This window comes from Pleurodeles waltl, chromosome 4_1 (assembly GCF_031143425.1).
Source record: "Pleurodeles waltl isolate 20211129_DDA chromosome 4_1, aPleWal1.hap1.20221129, whole genome shotgun sequence".
NCBI lineage: Eukaryota > Metazoa > Chordata > Amphibia > Caudata > Salamandridae > Pleurodeles > Pleurodeles waltl.
The window spans coordinates 184491827-184504243 of record NC_090442.1 but is presented as its reverse complement, the minus strand read 5'-3'; positions in this window follow the sequence as shown (position 1 = coordinate 184504243).

The window sequence follows — 12417 nt, the reverse complement described above, 5'->3', positions numbered from 1 at the left end:
TGTGTGGGAGTGGTGTGTGTATGTGTATCAGGTGTGTGTTTTTCAAATTGTCCAATGTGGCTGTGTTTTGGTGATGTGTGTGTATTCTGACCGCGGCGGTGTGTAGCGCCAATGGAATACCGCATTTGAATGACCGCCGTGTGGATTCGTGGGTCGTAATGGCATGGGCGTATTTCTGTTGGCGTGACGGTGGAGGTTTGGTCATCTCCAGTTTATCGCTGCCCGCCGATGTGGCGGGCTGCAGTGGAGGACGGATTTTTGGAGGTTTGGCCGTTGTGGGTCAGAATGACCGTGGCGGTTGACCGCGGCCGCGGCGGTGTTATGGCGGTCTTCTGACCGGCGGTAAGGGCATTTTACCGCCGAGGTCAGAATCACCCCCAATATATTGTAAAATAACCAGCAGTTTTAAGAACTTCAAAACAGAGCATAGCGACTGTGTGTGTTTATAAGTTTTTGCCTGTGTGTGCATTTAAAAATCCTAGGTGAAATCCAACAGCCACCTCACCATAACCAACTAAAAGCACCTGAGCCCAACTATTTACTAGTGAATATATTTATTAGAGGGTGTGACACCCCAAACACCATGCCTGAAGCTAGGCCCTGACAGGAAAATTGGCTCTGCTGCTAACGGGCCATGCAAAATCTCTAACATTATTAAGAATTTTTTTATCTCCTGCATCTTGCAGCAGCAGGAGCATTTCACATTCTCAGGAGCTGTACCAGAAGCTTCCAGGGTTTTTTGAGGAGAACATTTCTACAATCCAAACTAAATTGGCCTTAAACTCGAGGCTCGCTGATTGTGAGGCTTGGTTGTGTTTTAACACTGCCCGTAGACAGTATTCGCTGCTTCAGTTTGATGTAATTTTTTTAACTGAATCGGAAGCTTCCATCCGTGAATTGAAATAGCACTTTACTGATGATCCTTGTCCAACAGACTTAATCATCAAGGCAGCTGAAGTGATTCATCCAATCCTGGATGAGTTTCTAAATGTCTCTCTATCCACAGCTATTGGTCCTGCATGCTGGATACACACCAGAAGAGTCCCCCATCTGAAAACACCCTTGGCGGACCTTGATTTTTTAGCCAGTTTCAAACCTATTTCTCTTCTTCCAGCATTCTCCAAAATTTTGGAAAAATCTGTTAATAGGCAGGTGTCTAACTATTTGCAGCTGACTAAGCTGCTGCACCCCAGTCAATCTGGATTTCAGGCAGAAGTATACCACTGAGACCACTCTGCTTGAAGCCTCAGAATTCATAAATTTTTCTTTGGACCAAGATGGAAAGCAGCACTGATTCTTTTAGATCTTTTTGCGGCATTTAACACGGTGTCGCATGCACTCCTTCTTCAGGTCTTGCATTCTCTTGGGGTTGGATGCTTGGCCTTGGATTGGGTTAAATTATTTCTTGAGAATAGAGGTCACTCTGTCTGGCTAACCCTCTTTTCTTCTGTTTCGAAGGCCCTACTGGTGGGGTGCCTCAGGGCTCCTCCCTGACCTCCACTCTTTAGCGTCTATCTTGCGCTGCCTGCTTCTTTAGTGGAGTCATATGGATGCATGGTGGTGTTGCATGCTGATGGCACTCAAATCCTCCTCTCCTTTGGAGACTGTGTAGCTGAGGATTGTGGCTGTCTCAAGTTCTGCCTCTCTGCTGTCTTTGAGTGGTGTGTGCTAACCATCTCATGTGCAATATGGACAAGACGGAGGTCCTTTTATATGGGACATGTCAAGATGAGTGGTGATCTAATTGTTGGGCTCATAGAGCTTTGCCCAGTGCTCTCCTTTGACCTCCTGAGGCAACCTGTAAAAATTATGCAGGGGCCATGTGGACCCCCTGGTGCCCGAGATACCACCACCTCCCTGGAGCAAGAAGAAAGACAAATGTTGGGGGGCATGTGGACCCCCGCTTCCCCCGGGACTGCCATCTCCCTGGGGCTGTAATATAAAATAATGCAGGGGGAACTGTGCACCCCCCCGGGCCACCACTTCCCTAGGGCCAATTCACTTTTTATAACATGAGCGGGTGCCGCGTGGCTACCCCCAGGGCCATATATGGCCCCGGGGACCACTACCTTCCCTGGGCTGGACCTCTCTAGTTGAGAGAACTTGGCAACGTGGCCTTCTTCCTGGAGCCATAAATGGCCCTGGGGACTGCCACCCTCTAGCGCCTGCTCCTGCTACCTCCGGAGGTGCCCACCCTCGGGAGGTAACTGTTTCCTTTTGCATGGTGGGAGGTGACAGCTCCCACCAAGCAAAAGCAAACACTCCACTTTCAGCAAGCGGGAGCTGTCAAAATGCTTTAGTTTGCATTTCTTTCCCTGCCTGCTAACAAGCGGGCAGGGAAAGAGATGAAGACATTGCTCCCGCACGCCAGGAGCTGCTATTTGTAGCAGCTCCCTGCATGCAGGAGCAATGGTGGCTCCTGCAAGAGGTGGAGACCAGGTTGAGAGCCTTGAGGCTTCCCCTGCGGTCCCCAAAAATGGATATTGGGTGCCCTGGGTGGGGTCAGGGTACCCAGGGACATGCGGCCGGGCCCCGGGACATGGGGTTCCCAGGGACGAAATCTGCATGGGGAAGGGGTTATGCGGCCCACTACCAGTCTTAAAATAAGTAATTGGCCCTGGGGAGGTGGTGGTCCCCAGGGCATAGGGAGGTCCATGTGCCCATACATAGTTTTTAAATATAGCCACAAGGAGGTGGTGTCCCCGGGGGCACCTTGTGGCCCCCCAAACATATTTTCAAAATAGCACCAGAGAGGTGGTGGTCCCCAGGGCCTGGGGGGTCCACATATCTCTGCATAGTTTTAAAATATAGCCCTGGGGAGGTGGTGGTCCCTGGGACCTAGGGGGTCCTTGCAGCCCCCCAAACATTTCTCCGCAATAGAACCAGGTGGTGGTGGTTTGCTGATAAATAATGTATAATTTTCCTGAACATTTGAGCACAATGTTCATGCACCTTGCTTGGTAATCTGTTTTGATAGCTTGCTGTCATGGGGGTTTAGAAGGGCAAGCTTTGGAACAAGCTGGCTACGGCTGACATGTACTTCATTTTTTGCTAGGGGCAGAGTATGGGTCATCGGTCATTCCTTTGTCGCAAGGTCAGTTTAACAAGCAAAGACAAGGAACAGAAACCTTGGCTTCTCTAGCACCGTTATAACCTGGCTCTGACTCCCAGGCATGCACTTAGCAAGCCTCATAAGTATTCTTTGCCAGAGGCCAGCGATCCATGTGGGGGAAATGACTTAATCATCTTATGTCTAAGTCCCTTGAATGAGGCCATGAAAGAAACCATGGTTAACATCAGCAGAGTTATGTATTCATGTAACTTAACATGGTTGGAGATCATCCCAAGCACGAGGCCATGTCAAAAACTGCTGTTGAGCTTTCTTGCAGAAGAGTTAACAGTGCTTTGTAGAAGTTTGCAGCTCAAAGGGGCTTTGTTTTAATGAGAAACAACCTCATTAGTGCATATACAAAGGGAAATTTCACAGCTCAAGGGACCGTAAGCTCAGCAAAACATTTGTTAGAGAAAAGTTCATTCTTATTAGAGTGGATACAAAGTGAGAACTCAGGGGTGCTTCACAGTTTGGCAGGCAACGTACTCCACCGCAGACACAACGGAGTACCCTCCCGCCAAGCTGCCAGCCCATGCCCGCCTCATTGAGAGACGCGCGGAAGACCGGCTTTCTGCTGACAGAGTCCACGCTGGCTCCGTTGTTGGAAAGCTGCCTCTGAAGTAGGGGCTGTCGGAGTAAAGCTGACACACCACACATTCTATTTAGAGTAGATGACCAAACTTTTTGTACCTTGAAGGGAAACAACATGACAGCAGTTCCTTCAAATAAACAAGTTTAAAATATATAGATGAAAAGGAGTCTTCATGATTCCGACTTTAGCATTTACTCTTGGATTGGATGAAATTCGAGTTCTGGTAAAAATGGCACTCTAGGTCCTGAAAGTAAAGTAAGTTGGTATCAAAATGACCAAAACTATACAATTGTATGCAAAAGCTGCCATCTTGGGGCTGAGGGTGGGGTGTGCACTAGCATTTTATTGATTACTCACACTTTTGACATTTTCAGGGGTTGAGTCCTTTATCACCTTATGCTATGAACAAACACACAAGAGTGTGCTCTAGGCCAGCCCGCCGTAGCCATTGACATCTTTATGTCAGCCCCCATCAATCGCTGCTTGTTTGCAGTGTCCTTTACGTTAAATATGAGCACCCACTATTTTGCATGAGTTTAAATTTTTTCACTGGTAGCTTGGCTTGGCAGAGCAGCCTGTCTCCCTTGAGCTGTTCTCCACAGGAAAGTCCCTTGCTGCATTTTCTCCTGACATGTCTCTGAGCGGAATTTGAATTCAAGTTTCACAATGGAAAAGAAAAACTAGCTCTGCGTTTACCATGCCTCACGTGAGAAACAGCGATTGTGTTTATGAGTACTGATTGATATACAATAATTGTGAAATGGCGCCCTCTAGTGATGATAGTTATCAACACGCTTTTAAAGCTTTTTCTAATTGGCAAATCTGACATTTTTGCTTATTCAACTGTCAATAATACAGCCTTAGAGACACTGTTCATTTAACTATCGAACAATATGTACATATTACACACATTTCTGTTTCTTAACTGTTGGAAAGAAAAAGAAGATATCAGAAGTAACTTATACAGCACATTTCTCCAGCAGTTGAAGTAGATTAAAGAAAGGAATGAGAACTGTCATCCTGAGTGAAATGGGGGCTGGGGTCAAAGGTGTGGCTAAAGTAAACAAAATATTCTGTAACTATTTTGTTGGTCTTTCATCTTCTTGTAACTGCATGTAAAAATAAATGCAATTTAAACTAGTCAGCGGGAAATGCACTATTTTGAGTTATGAAACCTCTGTTGGTTAATGTAATCACTGCAGATGTCTGTAGCCAGACACCCACACAGTCAGTCATTGGTGCTGCGAAAAAGGTAACAGAATATTTTGTTTTTTTAGGCACCGGTTTGAGCCTGCAATCAGTGTGCAAAGCATTGCAGTTCCCATGCTTTTTTAAATGCACTTTGGACCTTGGGTAGGAGGTACAAGCTAGTGGCAGAAAGCACTGTGACTAAGTAAATCATTATTTAAAAAAAACAACTTATATATAGGCTGCCACAAAATGTGTTAAAATATTTAGGTTTGTCAGTAAAAAAGTTCTTCCAAGATTTAGATTTTAGTAATAAACAGACTGTACCTACTGCATCCTTATAACTGTCCTTTACAAGCACACACTCCAGAGGGCAGCTGATGGCACCCTTACAACACCTTTAAAAAGGATAAATCTTTGTCATTATAAAGCTTCAAGTTACTCCATCAATTAAAGCCATATTGGTTTTCATGCAGCCTTCACATTTGCAGATCAACCAATTGTACACCTTTACATTTATTTCAGGCACCAGGCAAGAAGGCTTGTTTCTTGTTTAGCTGTGTGTCCTTCTCTCGGCTTCACAACACAGGAGACTCCCTTGTTTTAATTTCAGCTGCCGCATCTCAGCTCTCAGAATTAATCGTCCCAGGACAGTCATCTTTTAACAGAAAGTAGAGGTACTATTTTTGGTAAATTAAAAAATGTAAGGACAAGTTGTGCCCCCACAGATCCCACCCACTTTGACCTCTGCATTTTTCCCATGATAAACTGTCATATCAGATAAATCTAAAATGTGACAGAAGAATCCAAGAACTGCTTTCTACCTACCACAAATAATGCTTGATAATCACTAGTTTGGCACTTGCAAGTGGTCTTATTTTTAATATCTCTTTTTATTGGTATTTCCACATTAACAATATGACAAATGTGAAACAGTGTACATACTGGCCATGTCCCACCATAGCATGTGTATAATTAATGTACATAAACTGAAGTGAGATGTCCAGGAGATCCAGATTCTAGTGTGTTTTTTTGTCGGGGAGAGGGTGCAGCCTCTCACCAGGTATACTGACCGTTTGATATTGGTGCATCTATCCATCCATCACCTGGGGCAAATCTCACACTCTTGGGTGGTGGAAGAAAGCCAGTGTTTTCCTATTCCCCATTCAGTTAATAGAAATCCCAAACCAAAAAGTGTCTTAGCTCTTCTCAGGCATCAATGTGGAGGATAGTGACAGAGATCTGAAAAACCTTTGACAGGGGCGGAGTAACAGTGGACCAGTATTTCTGAATCATTGAATAGCCCAATACCACATCTAAATCATTGTGGGAATGGGATCGTCTGCGTCTTCCAGAGACGCATTTATTTAAAATAGACTAGCTTGTAGTCTAACACTAGCAATAGCATGTAAGTAAATTTGCAAGTTAGAATGGGCCCTCCAACACCATTTGCACCATAATTGTTCTTATCGAGGTTTGTCATGTATACTATGATGACTCCATACAGGGAAAACAAATAAAATGAGCCCCATCACTGTGAGAAGTCCCCCAACAAGTGGGGGCATTAGTTGTGTGCCTTTTTCCCTAAGACAGACCCCCCTGCCTGTCTTTGATGAAGATGATGTTCTCCTTGATGTTGACTCCAAGGGGATGTACCTCTCCACTGCTGACTCATCTCTAAAACAATTTCAGTTGTCCACGTGTCGAAGTAAGCGTCAGCAAGGCCTACTAGTGCAAGGGGTTCGCCCTTCTCTGGACAAAGTCCTCAGACCATATAGGAAGAAGTTGGCACAGAAACTGAAATAAAAGACAAAGTTTATTAAACCTCATGAGGTGGTACTACAGTTCAAACAGCACCCTTCGGTAATGTTTGAAGTAGCACACTGAACTAAGAGAGCATGGTCCTTTTATACACACTCAGGGGCTAAAAGAAGGTGGTACAATTATAGAAGCAAGACTTACATACATATAAGGTCATATGGAAATGCACAGTCGACAGGTAGGAGGGGATAACAGTTTTCAAGGACTAGTTGACACATTACTGTCTGTTACTTATTACTAACAGCTGCAGATGTTACTGGGCATGTGCGAAAGTGGGAGCTGCTAAATATAACTTGTCACTAGACAGATTTTCAAGAGTAGTTAATAGAAAGGTAGGACAGAGCACATGGCAAGCACATGGCAGAGAAAATGGCTGCCATGAATACAAAATGGATTCCGTGAAATGTTCACAATAGTTGCTAAATACAAGATGTCTTCTGCTAATGCTTAATCTAATCGCTACTGGCTTACAACAGACGACCCTTTCAGCATTAGCTGAAGACATTCGTCTTTCTGGGATAATCTAAATATTCATCTTGTATATTCATGCTCATCATTTCAGCTATTTCCTTATCTAACATGTGTTGTGCTTTCATTTCTGTAATATTTGTTTTGTTAGGCATACAAGCAGTAATACACATGGAGCAGAACATTGGACCACACTGAATACAGATACAGCATGTGAAAAATATTGCAATCATTACACACAGGATAGTCAGTAGTTTCCAGCCCCAAGCGGAAACAAGAGCCCAAAACCATCCAGAAAAAGTCCAAGTACCAGTGTCTGTGTGGATTTCTGCAGCAATTTTATGCAATTTAGATAATGCATCATATACTGAAGGTGAGTGATCTGGAATGAAAACGCAGCAACTACTACCGATGATGCGACATGCACCACCTCGATCAGCTAATATCACATCTAGTACTATACGATTTTGAAGCGCTACCATCCTCGCAATTTGGAGCTCATCGGTAATATTCCCAAGTGCCAGAGCTGCCTGATTGGTAACAGCTTCCACAACCCTAGTCAATCGTCTCACTTTCCTACTGTTTAACGCAGCACCCACAAAGGAGAACAACCCTAAATTAAAATCAACATATTGTTGCAGGCTAGTGTCCGTTTGGTCTACCTCATTTGTACTTATTGTCCTTTTATATCTATTTTTAATGATGTCATTGAACAGTTTAAAATCTCAGTGATATGATGCAGGGGCCACAAACACAGGGGGTAATAGAAAAGATACATAACACACACCTGACCACCCAACAGGTAGTTGGTAATATCCATAGTTACCACAAACAAAATATGTATTATGTGAAGCTGTAAACTACTATTATTTATACCCTCAATAGTTAAAATCAAGGTACAATCACTTATCCCCACTGGAATTCGCCCAATGCTACGTATACATAAATCTGCTTTAGTTTTTGGAACAGAAATCACAAATTGTTCTTTCTTGTCAGAGTCTCTTATATTTGTGAAGACATGGTATTGAAACATTGTCCGGTTGATACTCTTCCCATTCCCATTTAGTTCCTTTGGCTTGGGGATACCCATCTTTGTCTTGGTAGCATACTTTATTAAGGCGACAAAGAAGTCCGCCATCTGTACGTTTTCCAGATGCAAACAAAAATGTATACCAAGCTTGACAAGAACCATTGTGTGAAAAAGGAAGGGGAATGAAAGGTGTTCCTCCTTTCTTTTGATGCGCAGGTATCATTCCACATACCCAACAGTTAGTAGTATTTGTAGCATTATGAGTATGATGCAACATCTGAATGAAAGTATTATTGAAGTACGATTGACGGTGCTTCTGCTCCTGATAGGGAAGCGCAAAGTAATAGTGATCCTCTGGTACTGGAGTAGTGGCAACAAAAAAACTCACGAGCAGGAGCCTTCTTTTCAACAAACCAGGTGATTATTGCTATAACCACCAAAACAACAACAAACCCCATAGTACTAATGATCAGTTTGTTATTCATTTTAGCAACAGTGATAATCGACCCTTTCAGAAATTAATTAAAAACAATCGGAGCTCTTATCCCTGGGCAGCCGCTGATTTCTTCACCACGGGCCAAGACGGGGGTCACTACTCTAATGCATGGCTGATTACCCCCCCCCTTGCCACATTGGCTCTCCGTTTCACTAACCCAGGGCGGTAGCTCAACCAGTTTTCTCCAGCACTACGGGGTCTTTCCTCGGTCTCAAATTATATCGCGACACTCCAGAAATCGTATGGTCCGGGAAGAACTCCGCAGATTCGTTAGGTGATATAGCACGGCCTTTCTCCGTAGTCAAAATCTCTCGATGATCGGTCAGCACAGTAGGTTCCACCAAGGTAGGTAGCATTCTCTTGCAGTGAGTACTATGGACCCAATTATTTCGGTTCGTCACTCGAACTGCTGTCCTTGTCGCAAGGAGCACCTGCTCTGGGCCTCGCCACCTTGGTTCCAAGCTGCTTGATCTTTCAAAGGACTTAATCATCACCTGGTCACCGGGTCGGAGTTTATGGCCTTCACCTGTAGATCTGTCAGGAAGTGCTTCTCGAACCTGTTGATGAATAGAAACCAAATTGTCGGTTAACTGTGCCAAATAATCATTCATCAGGACACAAGGTACATCATATACAGAATTTGGCTTAGGAACTCCCCAAATGTTCATTGGCCTTCCAAATACTATTTCATAGGGGGTAAGGCCTATTTGAGAGTGTGGCACTGACCTAATAGACAATAATGCCAATGGTAATGCATCCGGCCAAGTTAAGGATGTGGAAGCCTGTATCTTCGCTAACTTCAGCTTCAAAGTAGCATAATACCTTTCCACCAACCCTGCTGATTGTGGGTGGAACTTCTGTTTGATCCCTAATCCTTTCAGGACATACTTAATAACTTCCCCAACAAAATGAGGTCTGTTATCATTCCATAAAAGTCTGCAAACACCAAACCTAGGGAAAAATTATTTCAAAAGCACCTTCGCTGTGGCAGTATTATCCTTTGTGGGGTACGCCTCTATCCATTTACTGAAGGCATATACCACCACCAAGACATACTTTAAATTGTTGCAGCGTTCAAGCTGAATATAGTCCATTTGTAGTACTTCAAAAGGTGCAGTTGGTGTAGCAAACCCTCCCGCAGGAGTTCATGTCCCTTTTCCAGGATTGTATTCTAAACAGATCAAACAAGACTGTCCTACTCTCTTAGCTGTACTGGAAATTTCTAGATGCTCCCAAACTTGCGTAAGCAACTTCGTTATTGTTGAAGCTCCAACATGTGCCAGACCATGTGCCATCTGAACCATAGGTTGTACAAAAGCTATAGGCAATTTCCATATGTCCATCTGCTTATTCCGCCAACAGCCCTCATCATCCAATTCTCCTTCTTCAGACCATTGCTCACATTCTTTCACAGAAGCAGATTTCTGTATATCTAATACGTCTTGTCCAGCATTATGCCAATGTTCAGCTTGTGACTTCACTACATACATAGAAGTAGTACTTCGCTGCATCGCAGTCTCACGTGCTACACGGTCCGCAAGGGCATTACCTTGCCCTATCTTAGCGGTCACTTTCTTGTGTGCACTACATTTCACAATAGCTAGTTTCTTTGGATATGTCAATGCAGTCAAGAGATTATGCACTAATTCCCCCTGCATTATCTGCATCCCGTGGGATGTGAGAAAGCCTCTCTCCTTCCAAAGCAAACCAAAATCATGAGCCACTCCAAAAGCATAGCGGCTGTCTCTATAAATGTTCACACATAAGTCAGTACTAAGCTCACATGCTCGTGTCAAAGCTATTAGTTCAGCTGCTTGAGCTGACTTCTGTGGTATACGAGCTGTCTCCACTACAGTGTGTATTGTGGTGATTGCATATGCAGCTGAGGTCGTACCATCTGGCAACTTCAAACAAGACCCATCAACCCACAATTCCCCATCTACATCTGGAAGGGGTGTATCTTGTAAATCAATACGACCCTTTGTCTATTTTTCGGTAAGGAATATACAATCATGTGTTTCTTGTGACTGAGGCTGAGTCACCGGGTATGGCAACAAAGTGGCTGGATTTAGTGTTGCACATCTCTTCAATGTAATGTGAGGAGCCAGCAATGTCAATTCATATCCTGTCAGGCGAGCGCTAGTTAAATGTTGCGTCTTTGTTTGATTTAAAAGAGCATCAACTGCATGGGGTACTAACACCAACAGCTTATGTGACAAAACTATCCCTTCACTCTGACGTATTGACACAGCTGTTGCGGCAACTGAACGAAAACACCCAGGCAACGCTCGAGCGACAGGATCAAGTACTGTTGAAAAATATGCACAGGGACGCTGCTTATCGCCATGTGTCTGTACTAAAACTGACAATGCACATCCATCTTTCTCATGTACGTAAAGTGCAAAAGGCTTCGTGTAATCTGGAGTACTTAACACTGGTGCTGAACAAAGGGCTTGTCGTAGCTGCCGGAGAGCAGTCTCACATTCATCTGTCCATGGGAGGGGCACTGGAGTATCTTTAGTCAAAAGTGCTAGCAAAGGTTTGACAATGAGTGAAATCCCTAATATCCATTGCCTACAAAAAGAAGTAAGACCAAGGAATGCACGAACATCTTTCTGAGTAGAGGGTACTGGTGTGTCTAAAATTGCTTGAATACGATCTGATGTAAGTGCATGGCCCTCCTTAGACAAAAGGTGACCTAAAAAGGTTACCTTTGGTCTACAATATTGCAATTTCTTTTGTGACACTTAATGATGGTGTGAAGCAAGAAAAGAAAGTAAGGACAAAGTGCACTTTTCACAATGAAAATATCATCAACATATTGTATGAGAGCCACACCTTCAGGCAAGACAAAAGAATCAAGTTGTCGTTTTAAGGCTTGACTATAAATACTAGGACTCTCATGATAGCCTTGAGGAACTCTGCAAAATCTATGTGATCGTTTATTCAAAGTAAAACCAAACAAATATCGGCTGTCAGGATGAATAGGGATCGAAAAGAAAGCATTCTTCAAGTCTATCACAGAGAACGTAGTTGCTGTCAGGGGAACCAAAGTAAGAAGTGTTGTGATGTCAGATACCACAGGATATTGTGGTACCACAATCTTATTGACTTCTTTTAAATCAATAATGAATCGGTAAATCCTAGTATCAGTATCCTTTTTCAGAATAGGAAGAATCGGACTGTTACAAACATTATACAGAACTTCCTCAACAACTCCAACTGCAATAAGATCATGCACAATTCGTGTGAGTGCTTCTTCGCCCTCCTGTGAAATTTTGTATTGAGGCAAACGTGGCAATGCAGCTCCCTCCTTGACACTAATATGTACCGGTGGAATAATCATTTGTCCCACATCAGTATCTGAAGTAGCCCACAAAGTACTAGGGAGTGAAGCTAATGCAATATCCTCTTTAACAAGACACTTTCCATCACAGGATGATTATCATTCAAAATAACACGCACCCCTTCAGGAGAGCATCGTATTGTAACCCTGAAATACTTGAGCATATCAAGACCCACATTATTGTCTGGTGTATTTGGAGAAAGCAAAAATGGACATGGAGCAGTACATTTATCAACATGGAATGCAAGTGGTTGTGACAATGGGCTAGAGGAAGGTGTTCCATCGAAACCTATTGATGTAATGGTTAAGCCAGACAGGGGAGCCCTTGGAATCAATTGTTTAGACAAGGCGCTACGAGTAGCTC